This window comes from Lissotriton vulgaris, chromosome 11 (genome assembly GCF_964263255.1).
Source record: "Lissotriton vulgaris chromosome 11, aLisVul1.2, whole genome shotgun sequence".
In the NCBI taxonomy this organism is placed as follows: Eukaryota; Metazoa; Chordata; class Amphibia; order Caudata; family Salamandridae; genus Lissotriton; species Lissotriton vulgaris.
The window spans coordinates 392,237,446-392,254,256 of NC_141699.1; the positions used below are offsets into that span (position 1 = coordinate 392,237,446).

General features: G+C 49.6%; 1 protein-coding gene across 1 annotated transcript in view; it reads right to left on the reverse strand.

Annotated features, from left to right (window-relative positions):
* The window catches only part of LOC147679849 (melanin-concentrating hormone receptor 1-like), a 329,946-nt gene that overhangs the window by 70,973 nt on the left and 242,162 nt on the right, over nucleotides 1-16,811 (reverse strand). The window lies entirely within an intron of this gene.

The following is a 16,811-nucleotide window of genomic DNA, read 5'->3' on the forward strand; positions in this document are numbered from 1 at the left end:
GTCTGGCTGAGGGATGAGGGGTCTGAGTCCAGTGAGGGTCAGGGCAGGGCTAGGCCTGGGGTCTGGCTGAGGGATGAGGGTCTGAGTCCAGTGAGGGTCAGGGCGGGGCTTGGGGTCTGGCTGAGAGATGAGGGTCTGAGTCCAGTGAGGGTCAGTGCGGGGCTTGGGGTCTGGCTGATGGATAAGGGGTCTGAGTCCAGTGAGGGTCAGGGTGGGGCTAGGCCTGGGGTCTGAGGGATGAGAGGTCTGAGTGCAGTGAGGGTCAGGGTGGGGCTAGGCCGGGGGTCTGGCTGAGGGATGAGAGGTCTGAGTCCAGTGAAGGTCAGGGGGGGGCTTGGGGTCCGAGTCCAGTGAGGGGCGGGGCGTGGGGTCTGGCTGATGGATGAGAGGTCTGAGTCCAGTGAGGGTCAGTGTGGGGCCTGGGGTCTGAGGGATGATGGTCTGAGTCCAGTGAGGGTCAGGGCAGGGCTTGGGGTCTGGTTGAGGGATGAGGGCTCTGAGTCCAGTGAGGGTCAGGGCGGGGCTTGGGATCTGGCTGAGGGATGAGGGCTCTGAGTCCAATGAGGGTCAGGGTGGGGCTTGGGATCTGGCTGATGGATAAGGGGTTTGAGTCCAGTGAGGGTCAGGGTGGGGCTAGGCCTGGGGTCTGAGGGATGAGAGGTCTGAGTGCAGTGACGGTCAGGGTGGGGCTAGGCCGGGGGTCTGGCTGAGGGATGAGAGGTCTGAGTCCAGTGAAGGTCAGGGGGGGCTTGGGGTCCGAGTCCAGTGAGGGTCAGGGCGGGGCGTGGGGTCTGGCTGATGGATGAGAGGTCTGAGTCCAGTGAGGGTCAGGGTGGGGCTAGGCCTGGGGTCTGAGGGATGAGAGGTCTGAGTGCAGTGAGGGTCAGGGTGGGGCTAGGCCGGGGGTCTGGCTGAGGGATGAGAGGTCTGAGTCCAGTGAAGGTCAGGGGGGGGCTTGGGGTCCGAGTCCAGTGAGGGGCGGGGCGTGGGGTCTGGCTGATGGATGAGAGGTCTGAGTCCAGTGAGGGTCAGTGCGGGGCCTGGGGTCTGAGGGATGATGGTCTGAGTCCAGTGAGGGTCAGGGCAGGGCTTGGGGTCTGGTTGAGGGATGAGGGCTCTGAGTCCAGTGAGGGTCAGGGCGGGGCTTGGGATCTGGCTGAGGGATGAGGGCTCTGAGTCCAGTGAGGGTCAGGGCGGGGCTTGGGGTCTGGCTGATGGATAAGGGGTCTGAGTCCAGTGAGGGTCAGGGTGGGGCTAGGCCTGGGGTCTGAGGGATGAGAGGTCTGAGTGCAGTGAGGGTCAGGGTGGGGCTAGGCCGGGGGTCTGGCTGAGGGATGAGAGGTCTGAGTCCAGTGAAGGTCAGGGGGGGCTTGGGGTCCGAGTCCAGTGAGGGTCAGGGCGGGGCGTGGGGTCTGGCTGATGGATGAGAGGTCTGAGTCCAGTGAGGGTCAGTGCAGGGCCTGGGGTCTGAATGAGGGGTCTGAGTCCAGTGAGGGTCAGGGCGGGGCTTGGGGTCTGGCTGAGGGATGAGGGCTCTGAGTCCAGTGAGGGTCAGGGCGGGGCTTGGGGTCTGGATGAGGGGTCTGAGTCCAGTGAGGGTCAGGGCGGGGGTCGGGGTCTGGCTGAGAGATGAGGGTCTGAGTCCAGTGAGGGTCATTGCGGGGCTTGGGGTCTGGCTGATGGATAAGGGGTCTGAGTCCAGTGAGGGTCAGGGTGGGGCTAGGCCTGGGGTCTGAGGGATGAGAGGTCTGAGTGCAGTGAGGGTCAGGGTGGGGCTAGGCCTGGGGTCTGGCTGAGGGATGAGGGGTCTGAGTCCAGTGAGGGTCAGGGTGGGGCCTGAGGGATGAGGGTCTGAGTCCAGTGAGGGTCAGGGTGGGGCTAGGCCTGGGGTCTGAGGGATGAGAGGTCCTAGTGCAGTGAGGGTCAGGGTGGGGCTAGGCCTGGGGTCTGGCTGAGGGATGAGGGGTCTGAGTCCAGTGAGGGTCAGGGCAGGGCTAGGCCTGGGGTCTGGCTGAGGGATGAGGGGTCTGAGTCCAGTGAGGGTCAGGGTGGGGCCTGAGGGATGAGGGTCTGAGTCCAGTGAGGGTCAGGGCGGGGCTTGGGGTCTGGCTGAGGGATGAGGGTCGGAGTCCAATGAGGGTCAGGGCGGGGCTTGGGGTCTGGCTGAGGGATGAGGGCTCTGAGTCCAGTGATGGTCAGGGTGGGGCTAGGCCGGGGGTCTGGCTGAGGGATGAGAGGTCAGAGTCCAGTGAGGGTCAGGGCGGGGCTTGGGGTCTGGCTGAGGGATGAGGGCTCTGAGTCCAGTGAAGGTCAGGGCGGGGCTTGGGGTCTGGATGAGGGGTCTGAGTCCAGTGAGTGTCAGGGCGGGGGTCGGGGTCTTGCTGAGAGATGAGGGTCTGAGTCCAGTGAGGGTCAGTGCGGGGCTTGGGGTCAGGCTGATGGATAAGGGGTCTGAGTCCAGTGAGGGTCAGGGTGGGGCTAGGCCTGGGGTCTGAGGGATGAGAGGTCTGAGTGCAGTGAGGGTCAGGGTGGGGCTAGGCCGGGGATCTGGCTGAGGGATGAGAGGTCTGAGCCCAGTGAAGGTCAGGGGGGGCTTGGGGTCCGAGTCCAGTGAGGGTCAGGGCGGGGCGTGGGGTCTGGCTGATGGATGAGAGGTCTGAATCCAGTGAGGGTCAGTGCGGGGCCTGGGGTCTGAGGGATGATGGTCTGAGTCCAGTGAGGGTCAGGGCGGGGCCTGGGGTCTCAGGGATGAGGGTCTGAGCCCAGTGAGGGTCAGGGTGGGGCCTGAGGGATGAGGGTTTGAGTCCAGTGAGGGTCAGGGCGGGGCTTGGGGTCTGGCTGAGGGATGAGGGCTCTGAGTCCAGTGAGGGTCAGGACGGGGCTTGGGGTTTGGCTGAGGGATGAGGGCTCTGAGTCCAGTGAGGGTCAGGGTGGAGCTAGGCCGGGGGTCTGGCTGAGGGATGAGAGGTCAGAGTCCAGTGAGGGTCAGGGCGGGGCTTGGGGTCTGAGTCGAGTGAGGATCAGGGCGGGGCTTGGCCTGGGGTCCGGCTGACGGATGAGGGTCTGAGTCCACTGAGGGTCAGGGCTTGCGGTCCGGAGTGTGGGGGGCCCCCTCCATGTACATTGCAGGGGGCCCCCTCAAGTATCGTTTCGCCTTGCACTGTGTGGTGACACCTGATTACAAAGCACTGACACCAACTAAATCATGTGATTGTGCTTCGAGCACAGCAGTATTGGCCACAAGGGGGCAGAAGCATCCTACAAAAAAATTGCGCTATTTAGGGAAAGCAATGGTCCAAACTCATGCATAGTGCAATGTGTGTTTAATGCTTTTTCAAGATATGGTATGGTAATCATGACATTAAATCTCACAAACATTGGCACATAAATAGCCTTATTATAGGGATTCAGACTGACGATGTCCTTCAGAGAATGACGAATCTACCGATGGTGAAACCAAAAAGCTCCTGTGAGCAGGCCAAACACAGAATCGGAAGAAAAGCCACCAAAGTGAGCAAGGCAACTGAGATTGGCACACACGCCTCGTACACTTAATTAAGGGAGAATTTCATACAGTGCTGTCCGTCATGGATAGCGGAAGCTATCATATCTGTAGAGAGAGAGTGAAGAACAGTTTGTACTTTAACTAGGATTGTTACCTCTCTTGTAAAAAACATACCGGCCACTTATCATCAGAGGCGGCTCCTCCTTTATTGCGGAGGAGCGTCACCCCCACTAGGTGGCAGCAAAGTTAAAAATATGAAAGATAAAATGATAATAAACCAATTTTATTCTCATTTTATTTTCCTTCTTACCTGCAGGCGAGCTAAGTCATAGTGCAAAGCGGGCCATGCTCTCTATGTGCAACAGTGGGGGAGAGGGTTGATGGGCACTATTAAGTGTGCATGACTGTTTGTTAAGCGCACTTAACATTTCTCCACCTCTCTGTGTTGTACAGCCAGGTGGAGAAAAGCAACAGACTCCCAGCCCCTGTCTGAGCGCTGAACCAGACCAATCCCAGCGCTGCTCTCATGTTGGGAATACTGTTTCCACTCCTTGACTTCATGGAGTTTGTTAATCTGTTACTGTGGAAGGGGTCTTGGACCAGAACTCATGACGACGAATACCGGCTGTTGTCTTTCTTCCCTGAAACTAAGAGTATCCTTTCTACTGCATCACTTTATGTAAGGATGACTCATTGACTTTTAAGCGCAGGGCATGTCTACAGGCGCGGTTCGTCCATTGGGGTTTGGGGGGCGTAGCCCCCCCCTGCCCGAAGCCGCACGCAGCTCCCTCGGCGTTTGTGACAATCATGTCAATGAATCAACATGACGTCAGACCGCCCTGCCTGGCGGTCTGGCGTCTTGTTGATTGATTGACATGATTGTACAGGCGGCAACACAAGTGCGCATGAGTGGGGACGGAGGGTGAATTTTTACCCGTGCCCACACATGCGCACTTGTGTTTTTGCGACATTGCGCATGCCCATTAGGAGCCCTAATGGGCGTGCTGCGGGCGAGAAGGTACCTGTGCCCCTGGCGCCAGGATTGGCCAGGGGCGCTGTGAGCCTGTGACGTGTGGGGAGCAGAGCCCAGAGGTGGCGCGGACCGGGACCGGCAGCAAGGTAAGAGTGTGTGTTTTTCTTTTATTTTAAAGTGTTTGGTGCAAGCGTGCGTGTATGCATGAATGTTTGGTGGAGAGTGATGCGAATGGATGTGTTTGTGTGTATGCGCGTGTGAATACATTTCTTTGAGTGTTGTGTACGGTGGGGGGGGGTCGCCGCCGGCCTGAGTGGCCTGGGGCCCGCACTCGCAAATCAGTTTGCGCCTCACCACTTTAAAATGTCACCAGCCGCCCCTGCATGTCTATCTCGTTAGAGGTGCAGCACCACTCTAAAATGATGTCCCATGATTTTGAGAGTCATACCTCACTGCTCCTAGGGAATAGTATTTCCAGCATGAGAGCTTCATCAGAAATTGGCATCTGGAAGCCTGCCAGTGCGACCAGTGCGGGACCGGACCTGGATAGTCAGAGGAGCAATGCGGCATCTGAAGCGGCAGGTAAGTAAAGTTATATATTTTTTTATGTGTGCTTATTTTTGTATTATTCCCGCTCGTCCCCTCTCGCCCTCCCCATCACGTCCCACTGCTTCAGATCTCAAGGAGCCGCCACTGATCACGTATTCACATTTTGCTATTCTGGACCAGTTAAAAGCTGGTATGATAAAAAAGGATTATTGCAAAATTGTCTGGATTCTTTTCGTAACATGGCAATTTACATCCTTCCTCTAGGATCCTTATGAGTGCCACTAGGTCCTGAGTTGCGGCCCCTCACATGGGTCATGCCATTTCTACTCCTTGACTTCATGGACTTTGTAGACCGGTCACCGTGGAAGGGGTCTGGGACCAGGACTCATGAGAGACACATACTGGCTGTTGTATTTCTTCCAAAAGTATCCTTTCTACTACATCTCTTTTTGTTAGTATAACCCATTGACTTTTAAGCGCAGAGCCTGTCTGTCTTCTTTGAGGATGCAGCATCACTCTAAAAATGATGTCCCATGAGTTTGAGGGTCATAACATCACTGCTCCTAGGCGGACCCCGAAAATCCATGTACTAATGGTATTTGCTATTTTTTTAGGGTAGCGCATCTTCGCTGTCCGATAATCTCCTTGGGTTAGACGAGGACAGCAAATAGACCCGGGTACCAAAATAAAAGTGTCCCCCTTAGCAACTCAGACAGCTAAAAGAAAGTGGCCAACCTTTACAGATTAAGGCAGTGTATGTGTTTGGCAAGGAATTGGAGATTGCATGTATGTGTGCTTGCTGCAGATAATGTTTGTGCTAATATTAAAGAAATCAACAATAAAACCCGGCCCACCAGACCATATAACAGGTTCACAAAGAACCTAAAAAAACAGTCCACACACCAAACTGTCAGACCAGCCCCTCTAGCTCTGCCAGATTGCCTTATTAGTCAATCTGACATCAGGACTCCATAAACTCATGTTTGTGTGGTGTCTGTTTTTTTAACCTTGCAGCTTCTGCTCCTGCATGGACCCTTTGCACTCATGTACATGTTTGAAGTCTAGCTTTCGAAAACCTTGCATCACAGCTCATGGAGGGTCTCCACAGAATCATGTACATGTGGTGTTTGTAATTTTAGAGGACCTTGCATCATCCGTTCCCAGGTGGGTCCTAAGACCCATGTATAAGTATAGTCTCTTGATATTCCAGGTTCTTAGTATCTCAGGGGGCCCCACAGACCCATGTAAGAATAGTATATGTTGATTTCATTGGGGCCCATCCTTCCTTAGTTTAGGCTACAAACCCAGACTTGCTCACCAAGCACAGGCACTGAGTCAAGATGCAGGGATACAGGGACACTCCACGAGTGAGAGTGGGCACGTACCCTTGACGAACGTTTGACTACAGGGACGGTCCTCAACTGAAATTCCCTATGATGTCCTTTTAAAAAACTAGACTTCTATGACCATACATGGAAAAGGTACTTAAAGTATGGTCTGTATGGTATTGTGCATGCTTATTACAATTTAATTGCACAAGCAAAAGGCAAATATTGATATTACGCAGGATAAAATAAGGTCCTGAGGAAAGCCGTACGACCCTTCAGGACAACCCAACGGCTGAAACACGTTGTCCTAATTTGATGCCTAGAAACATTATATCCTAAAAACATCACACTATTCTTTTAATATAGCCCTAAATACCATATCATGAAAATTTGGAAAATTGGATTCAGAGGCTATTTTAATCCGCTTACACACCCTGCCTTCACTCACTTCTATCATCCAAAGAACTCCGCTTACAAATGCATTGAATCCACCGATTCACATTCAGTGTTTGGGTGAGGATCCGATAGTGGTATCTGTGGGTGAGGACCCTAAATATGAATATATATCCATAATAATATAATAAAGAAAGAGCCCAAACCTTTGAGGCGGGTAATCTCAGGAACCACAGCACCAATCGCAATACCCAATACAGCGTTGGAAAGGGCAGTTGCAGCAGAAGGACATAGGCTATGCAGACGCCCACCATATACATTTAAAAGGTAAAAGAACCGTGCCAGCAAAGTAGTCCCTTGTGGGCGTGTCTGCATTGTGCTGTGGGTGTGTGCTGGGGGCGTGACAAACGCTGGGGGCGTGTGGTACGTTCCGCCCTTCATGCCATGTCTCATATCGTGCGCTAATCCCACCCTGCTCCCTTTAAATACCCCTGCACACCATAATCATAACCTACCCTTACTCCTTAAAATACCCCAACACCCTTAAACACTAACCCATCTTAACCCTATAAGTATACCCTGTACCCCAAAACCAAAACCTATCCCTAAACCCTAAAAATACCCCTGTACCCCAAAACCCAAACCTAGCCCTGAACCCTATAAATACCCCTGTACCTCAAAACCCAAACCTACCCCTGAACCCTAAAAATACCATTGTACCCCAAAACCCAAACCTAGCCATGAACCCTAAAAATATCCCTGTACCCCAAAACCCAAACCTATCGCTAAACCCTAAAACTACCCCTGTACCCCATAACCCAAAACTATATCTGAACCCTTAAAATACCCAAACACCCCAAAACATATACATAAGTACCCCAAAACATATACCCATACTTACCTTATCCAAACATTAAAAAAAACCCATGCTTTTACCATTCATGCATTTACAACGAATTTCGTTGTAAATGTATGCGTGGTAAAAGCATATAAAATGTAATGTCATGCGTTATAATGGCATTGCGGAGTCATGGTACTTTCATAATGAAAGTATGCGAAGTGATGGTATGCGGAAAGAAAGTTGCAGAATAATGGGTGTTTACCCTCCCCCGGTAAGTACATTGGTGGCACGGCGGCCCACATCTCCAGCAACATACTCATATTTTTTCACCACCCATTTGAAAAATGCACAGGTCTCTCTCATTGATGGCCAGCACCGACATACACTTTTAGACACACCTCCCGCCACAAGTTCTAGAATTGTGAACTTTAGAGCTGGGGAGCTACGTTTGAATCTCGGCATCAGCTCAACATCCTGTGATTCCAGGCAAATCGCTTTGTCTCCCTGTGCCTACCACAAATAAATGTGTTCTTCTGTAATGTAAATTGTGCTCATGCCATGTTGTCGAGTTCGCGCTATATAATATTGCAAGGAAAAATAAAGTAGGGAAACTCGAGTTTACACACTACTGAATGCGCACTCTTAAGTGCATCAGTAGTGCACTGTGAATCGGAGCGTTTCACAAGCCTGTCACAGATAAGAAATGCTATCAAAACGAAATCCTACAAAACAATATACTACTGGCCGGCAGCAATTCATACCCGGACAACGTCGGGACGGGCTGCTAGTACTTATATACACATACACATCAGTACAACTGGTATATACTTACAACCACAGAATACTAAAAATCTGAGAAATTGTGAGGTGAGCACCGATTTACCTGGGTGCCTTTACTCACCAATCTCTGATACACCTAATACATGGACCCCATGAATACTAGGTTGCCTGCCTCTTTTGTGCATTGACTAAATGAAATTTTGAAGCTAAGGGTGTACCCACTGCAGTGACTTCTCACTCCTTCTTAGGTTTATGAAAATGTCAATTTTATTCTTCAGTACATCTTCATCCTTGGCACCGTACTCTGGTTGTTGCTGTGCAGTCTGCATTTATTTTTAATCAGTATAAATGTGTTAGCAGAAGGCAGTGAACAAAACGCCAGATAAGCAACAAGGCTCCTGAAGCAATTTCATGGTGTCGGTTAATGGTGCATTCGAGACATATACATAAAACCCTTGATAAACTTCACCATTCTTAAAACCAGAAGTAGTCTATGCGTACAAATCCAGGTGACCATCTCCATTGGGAGTGACATGTATTCAGTATTCCACAAGACCTCGGAGCCGGTCACTACTACTAAAATCCGCCCACCTATCAAGGATTGGCTGGCACTCCTTTTCCTTGTTAGGGTCATCTGCATGGAGCTCTCTTCCGATGCATCTGAGACAGGAAATTTTGGAACCTTCTTTCAAGAAGGGATTAAAAACTTGGTTATTCACTCTGTAATTTAGCTGGCTCTTCGATTAGTGCCGGGACACTCCTAGGAGCATCTGTGCGCTATATACATTTGCTTAATCAAAATGAAAAGAATTTACATTATATTGAAGTCTCATTTTAGTGACGTAGCAAGAATGCCAAGGATTCTAACGCAAGCAAGTATCATGTTATATTACGTTTATTTTTCAGCACACAGTGCCTACATCTCTGACACTCTGGAGATGAGCTTCATAACTAATTGCCTGATTTGGAGTGAGGTGTTCGGGATACTCCACCATTCAGAAGAATAGTGAAGAATCTTGGAGGATATCAGGTTTTCTCCGATTGATGGGTAAGTTCCAAAGATTATAGGCCAACAGACAATTTTCCACTGCCTGAATGTCACAGCAGGATGCATGATTTCCCTTTTTAAAGGATTTAATTAAAAAAGATTAGCTATCATCCACCATCAGGTGGCTGCTAGGCAGCTTCTCAGTTTGGCTTGAATATTGCAGAAAGGAGGACATGTTTGGGAGCAAGAAATAGTAAAGATGATCTGTGTATAATTTACTTATATGCAGAACTGTGTTTCCAGGCAAAGGAGATGTTTTGCTAGGGGACTCATCTACAGACTGAACAGCACAGATGAAAGCGTGGATCCTTGCGGAGCCCCACAGTTTTGAAGAAGAAGAGAAAGGGACAAGGGACACATATTGTGCCCTTTTTGTGATTAGGACAGAGAACCACAACTCCTCAAGGGCTTAATAATTATGGTGTGGTTGATGGTGGTGGATGCAGCTAAGAAATCTAAATTCAGCAATGCACCAACACCAGCCAGAGATGTTTTTAAGGGATAGGCAAAGTTAACAATTGCCCAGGGTTTCCACCTTGCAAGGGCCCCCTGGGAAAGCAGACCATGTTTCTATCTAGCTAACCTCTATCTATTTCCATATCTCAACCCCTCTCCTTTCAGCCTGCCTCTACCCCTGAGTCGGTTTCTCTCTCATACCAGGTCATCCGAGTCCCACAACGCTCACCTGCCTGCCTGGTGGTTTCTTTTTGTTTGCGGCCCTGCTGGGGTGGGACTCGGTCTCCCAGCGTTCACCCTGATAGCGGAGGAGGGGCCAGGCACTGACGCTACAAAAGCGCCACAGGAGTCCCGCAGTGCAAGAAGTGTGCAGGTGTGCCTGGGCTGTACATATAAGTGACTCTTCCACCTTCGTTTTCAAACTCCATGAACTACGGAGACATTTCTCAGGTATAATGCCTTCTTTATTGCCAGAGAAAACCATTAAAACATGTCAGTTGAAAGAGATCCCCCCAGTGGTAACTATCCACTGTGATGTTCCAATGGCTTTTCATTCCCTGTTTTCTCTGCTTGCTTTCATTTTTGCTTACTTTCTTTCCCTCCTTCACTCTTCATTTTAGAGGGACAACTACAAACTCCCACCCTAAGTTTTGGAAGTGACTATCAAAACCAAACCAGGAAATACTTAAGCTACAAGGATGGCTTGATTTGAACCCCTTCACTGCGGGGTTTTCCCCCCCGCCGCTGTGCGGGGGGAGGGGGGCTGCACGAGGCACCACTGTGCTTGTGACCAGCTGAGTTCGTCTTGAGGCACAGTGGAGCTGCACTCATGACGAGCTGAGCTCGTCACAGCCACACCCGTTTTGGAACGTTCAGCACAGCGGGGAAATTATCCGCGCGTGTGAACGTTCCAACGACCGTGACGAGCTCAGCTTGTCATGAGTGCAGCTCAACCGTGCCTCATGACGAGCAGAGCTCATCATGAGCACTCAACGGGTTAAGTTCTCGGATGCTACAGACTCCTGGAATTTATATTTGGGCATCCGCCACTATCGGGTTATCCAAACAATATCTTGTGATCATTTTAAAAATGGGTGATTAATGTATATGTCTTGATAGCATGGATGATACTCATGTTAATGGGCAATGTAATACGTGATGTCATTTTCATTTTGTATTTTTTTAAAATCCCTAATAAAAATGTTTTGCAATAAAAAAACTGAAACTGACCTTGCATTTCTCTCAGAGAGAAAGAGGTAAGCAGAAATTAAGGAAGCCAATGAGATACAAGAGAGTTCTAGTGAAAGCAAATTTTGGTGAATGAGTATGTGTGAGAGAGAGAGAGAGAGACTGAGACTTAGGAGAGACTGAAATAAAAACAATGCCTACAAATTAACTACACAGTTTCAAGTTTGAGTGTGAAATTATGCTTCTGATATTAGGGTATACCTCCAAACTTCCTTTGTGTGCATCCATACACTGTTATGAAGTTTATGAGGTATTCATCTGCTTGGGACAACCAATTCTTCAAGTCAATCTTGTGCTGAAGGATTGCCTCGTTCCTTATACATATTGAAATTCATCACCCCTCACAAAGTAAGACTGTGATGGGTACCTGATCACAACTGCAGCGTACTTAAAATGAAGAGAAAGGAATATCCATCTTCCTGCTTGTTAGACTTGGCTGTCTCTAGTTGGCAGAGGTATACACTTCTGACAAATAGGGACTCACCTCCTCTAGTCAGGGCAAGGGGATCACACACTTAGATAACCCCTGCTTACCCCCTCGGTAGCTTGGCAAAGCAGATAGGCTTATCTCAGAGGCAGTGCGTTAAGCATTTACAACCACATACAGTAATAAAGTGAAGACACTACAAATGGACACGACACAGTAGTATTATAAAAATACGAATGTTTTATATAAGGCTTAGCACAAGACCAAATAACGACAAAAATATACCACAATCTTAATAAATACTCTTGGAAGGAAAAATAATAGTTCAAGTGTAGTTTCTTCTTAGCACAAAAGTCTTTAGTAACAAAAGCAACTCTTCTTCTTTAGTTCACAGTTCTTGGCAACAATGTAACCCACACGGGAGTCACACAACGTCGAGGTAAAGTTAATCCAAAGGTTCGGCGTCGACGGCGAGGAGCGCTACGTCTGGCCCGGAGTCACACGGACCCCCAACAACACAGTACCTTAGGAAAGTGAAGCACACGATGATCAGCGGCGTCGAGCAATCCGGCGTCGCGTCTTCGGTGTCGATCAGGCCTCAGTAGTCGTCGATGTCGTTGATGATGTTGCAAGAGTGAGCAGTGCTCACGGCGGTAAGAGGGCTCGAAGTCGATGCGATCAGCGGCGGTGCAGACATGAGGTCATTTGGAGCTGGAGCCAAACTCACTACTCACTGGCGTCGCTACTGGCGTCGATCGGGCCTGGCGGCCGGCGTCGAGGAAGCGGGACACTGGAGCCGTTCCTCACGATGTCGAGCTGGATTCCGCGGCATCCATCAGCGTCGAGATTGCTGGATTCTTTCAGAGGTGCTGGATTCTCAGGTTCCAGCAACAAGCACTTTTAGCAGATAAATGAAGTCCTTTAGCCCTGTGACTTCAACAGGAGGCTGGCACTCTTCCAGCCCTTGGAGATTTTCTTTAGCAAAGTCTGAGAGTACACACACAGTTCCTCTCTCCTGGTTCCTTGGCAAAAATAAAGAAGCACTGCAGGATTCCCCCCAGCAAACAGCACTCTGGCAGAAGGGGTAGGCAAGTCCTTGGATCAGCAGGCTTCTTGTCCTTGGTTCAGGGTTCCTTGTCAGAAGTGATCTAAAGTCTTGGTTCAGGGGTCCTTCTCTTATACCCCTTTTCGGCTTTGATCCCTTTGTCCATGCAGGGGAACTCCCCCTCATTCCGGGTCTGTGGTGGGTGTATTCAGGTGATGACACCTGGCCGATTCACGGTGCAGGGCTCGGTCCTCAGACGCCCAACAGGAGGTGGAGCCAGTATTGTCACTGGCAAGAGCAGAGCTATCCGTCGCTCGCAGGAGGTGGAACCAGCATTGTATCGGGTAGGGCCGGCTATCAGGAGCTACACTTTCCCTACTCTCAATGCAAATGCACCACTCACCCCACACTGACTCATTCAGAACTCTGGAGCCACCCAGCCCCAGTCACACACACATCAAACCAGCAGAAACCAGAAATAGTTAGACAAGAAAATAGTCACTTTCTAAAAGTGCTATTTTCAAACCCAGAGTCCAAAAACCATCCACCCAAACGGATGCGTTATCGAACTCCGAGTTCAGGGATACCAAACTCGACATTGCACCATGCCCCCCAAGCCAGCTAGGATCATACCATTAATAATCCCGGCAGCCCATTCTAACTAATGGAGAGCAGGCGACCTTACGATATTGAAGTACGAATATGGCGGTAGTTCACTATTAGAACATGCCAATTTCCTTCAGGCTTGTCCTACCTTATACTTACAATGCACCCTGCCCTCGAACCTACCCTAGAGGGGTGACTAATATGAAGTTAAGGGAAGGTTTGGGGGACTGGCAAGTAGGCGTACTTGCGCAGTCAGCGTGACAGTACTAGACCCCACTTAGGTCTCGCAGTGACAGACCTGTAGACATACTTTTACTAGGCCGCTCGTGTGGGTGGCACAACCCGTGCTGCAAGCCCACTAGCGGCATTTGTATTTACAAGCCCCGGCACTCCACGTGCACTAGACTAGGGACTGACAGTAAACCAAATAAGCAAAACATGGAATTTAATCAATTCAGTAATTTAACATAGGGAGCACTTGCACTGTGGCACTGGTCAGCAGTGGCACAGTGCCCAAAGCAATATACCAGCAAAAACATCGTAAACAGAGGAGGCAAACAGAAAAAAATGGAGGAGAGACTCAGGCCAATGATGTCAGGTCTAACACTGCTCTTTCACAGGAACTAATTCAAATAAAGATCACTCATCTGAGACTCAAGGGTTAATTTTTGGACCGCAATCATGTTAAAGATAGTGCCCATTCTGAAGAAAGCGGGTAGATTTAGGGGTAACACCGAAATGCGGCACTGTTTTGATTGCTTTACACACTGAGATATAGAAATATTAAATCGGAATCCAATATTTTTTGTAACAACAATGGACACCATTACGATGGCAGGCCGACAAAGTCCGTCCGCCACCGTAACGATATGCGGGGCCACCTGCCAGGGGTGCGGCGGTCCCGCAGTACCTATTATGATGCACCCCCCACACTGGCGGGCGCATCCAGAATATTTTACATTGTGGTGGGCGGTGCTGCAAGCAGCACCCGCCACAATGTAAATGCTGCATGTTGTTCATTTGCATGCACAACGTGACAGGCACCGCATGGTGCCTGCCACCTTGCGCATGCAAATGTCAGGGGGTACCATGGGTACTTCCCAAGTGCACCCCCCACTCCGCCAACACCACAGAAAACGCATCCCTTTTTATGGCGGTTTCGCCGCCGCCATGGAAAGGTCAATTGCTGCTAACATCATAATATGGATGGCGGAAAAGTGGCAGACGGTCTTTCAGTTCGCCGCGGACCCCCCAGTCACCCTAATATGGAGGGGGTCTTTTAGGTATGGATGGCGGGCGGATCGTCCCCGCCGGGCCAGCAGTGGCTACAGCCGACCCGGCGAGGGCGATCCTAATGGGGCCCAATATTTGGACAGAGACAAGGGGGTTGTAGAATATAGTCAATAGATGCAATGTTAGATTTTTTATGGAGAGAGTTGAGTAATTGCTCATCTTATGTTTTGCTTGTGTGAACTCTTCCAAAATGGCTTGTAATTTTTGAGTTTTCAGCTATCTACATGTATTTATATTTCTAAATATTAATTTTTGTATTATTATTTAAAAAAAAAAAGGTTTTTGACATGAGTGACAAAATGAATCAACATTTGCAAAGTTTACTATAATAATGTGAAGGAGTGTAGGGACATTATTTCGAGGTTTACTTTTTCTTTGCACACAGAGCAAGTTCACTGATTAATGGTTCTCATGGACTGATTTTCTATCCCATTTCTCTAAATAGGGCGGAACATGGGCATGGTGTACGAATTAAACCAGGATGTGCAAATTGCACATTGACTAATTTGCGAACTGAGATGCAGTTTTTGATGTGACCTCGCATCACAAATTGTCCATTGGCTGAGGATTGAAAAAAGACACAACCAATGAATATTAATTGGGCAGGTCGCAGTTTGCTGCCCCATGTGTCTGTTTGAAAATGCAGGCCTGCAAAGAACCACAGACCCCTGTTGCTTTATTTATATTTCGAAAGCGGAAACATTCATTGTATGTAAAGAAGTTCATGCCCATTAAAGAGACAGGCACTGCTTTTAAAATAACATGTTTCCCATTTGCGAAGATAGTGGCAGGGGTGGCTCTAGGCTCATGGTGGCCCTGGGCAGGGAGTGTAGGTAGGGGACTCCGGAAGAGGGGGTCCGGGCGGGACGGAGAGCGGAGGCCAGTGAAGAGGGGGGGGGGGGGGGGGGGGGGGGTCAGGGTGTTTCGAAGTGGAACAGAGCCGGAGGCCGCCAAATCCCTGCCAGGGGCCGCCACGCAAATGTGTATCCATCCTCAGAGGATTATTATATTATGGATATATATTGGTGTGGTGGCCCCTCGGGTTTGGTGGCCCTGTGCAGGTGCACAGCTTGCACATGCCTAAGGCCGCCCCTGATAGTGGAGGAACACCTGCCAGCTCACACGGTGCCGCCGCGTGACACATGAGATCGGCTCCCATCACACGGTCTCCCGGTGAGGACCCGCTATCACACGGTGGCAGGGAAAACTAGCTGAAAACCACTGCAACTAGTGGATTTTCAACTCGTTTTCCGAGGCTTTGAACTGCTGACGTCTATTAAGGGGTGTGAAAAAGCCCCAGGACATCGATCGGCACCAGCCTCAGCAATTATTTTTTGGGGGAGGTGGGGGCTTAGGGTGGGTGGAGGTTCAAAAGTGCCTCGTAGGTACTTCTTGGCAGGGGCCCCTCCCCCTTCAAGGCTTCACCCCTCCTCACAGGTGAGATTGTTCTTCAAGTTGGTAGGTATGTGGAGGGGGTGGGAGGCAGGCAGGCTACCACTGCCTGCCGCCCCCACCTGAGGCTTCCTAGCATGATTCCTAAATGGAAGACTGTCCCCAGGGAACATCATGCCCTATGCGAATAGGTTCCTACTGCAATTTGGGAGCTGGTAACTTTTCATGGTTTGCTACCAAAGTTGCAGTCAAAAATCATTGATACTTTTCATTGTTGATGTTATCCTGGAGGGGGGCACCCCCTTCTTTTGCCCTCCGCTTTGTCCTTCAGAATGTGTTGCAAAGTTGTTCTGACCCCTAAAATACCTGAAATACATTGTGACTCGCTGTTTTGTTGAAAGGACAGTGTCATAGGATGCTAGTGTTGTTTTTATGGCTGACCCCGATGCACCTCCTCCTTACAGGACATAGACATACCACATGTTTAACCCACAAGACTGCTCTTTCCTATTGCTAAACTCTCAATACCAAGATGGCAGCTGCTAGTCCCAGTCATAGCATCAAATGCTTAACACAAGTGACACTGCATGAATAATTATCAAGAATATATTCTCATTTGAGGGGTCTGCTGAGTGGGCAAACTTTGTGTTTTTTGTTAGCAGCAGCTGTGTACATACTTTATGTTTTGGGGGCGAGTGCACATGATTTATTTTGGGTTAATTAAGGCACAATATTTTGGTGGGCGTTACTTTTGCACACTCATTTAAGACCTTGGTGCCAGATGTACTATTACGGCTTGCAAAATATTGGCAGCAAAAAGCAACCAGTATTTATGCGATCGGTAAACAACTTATGTACAGGTTGGTTCAGAACATTCTGATTGAGTGTGGGCCGTAATCCAACCTACCTCATTAATATTCATGAGTT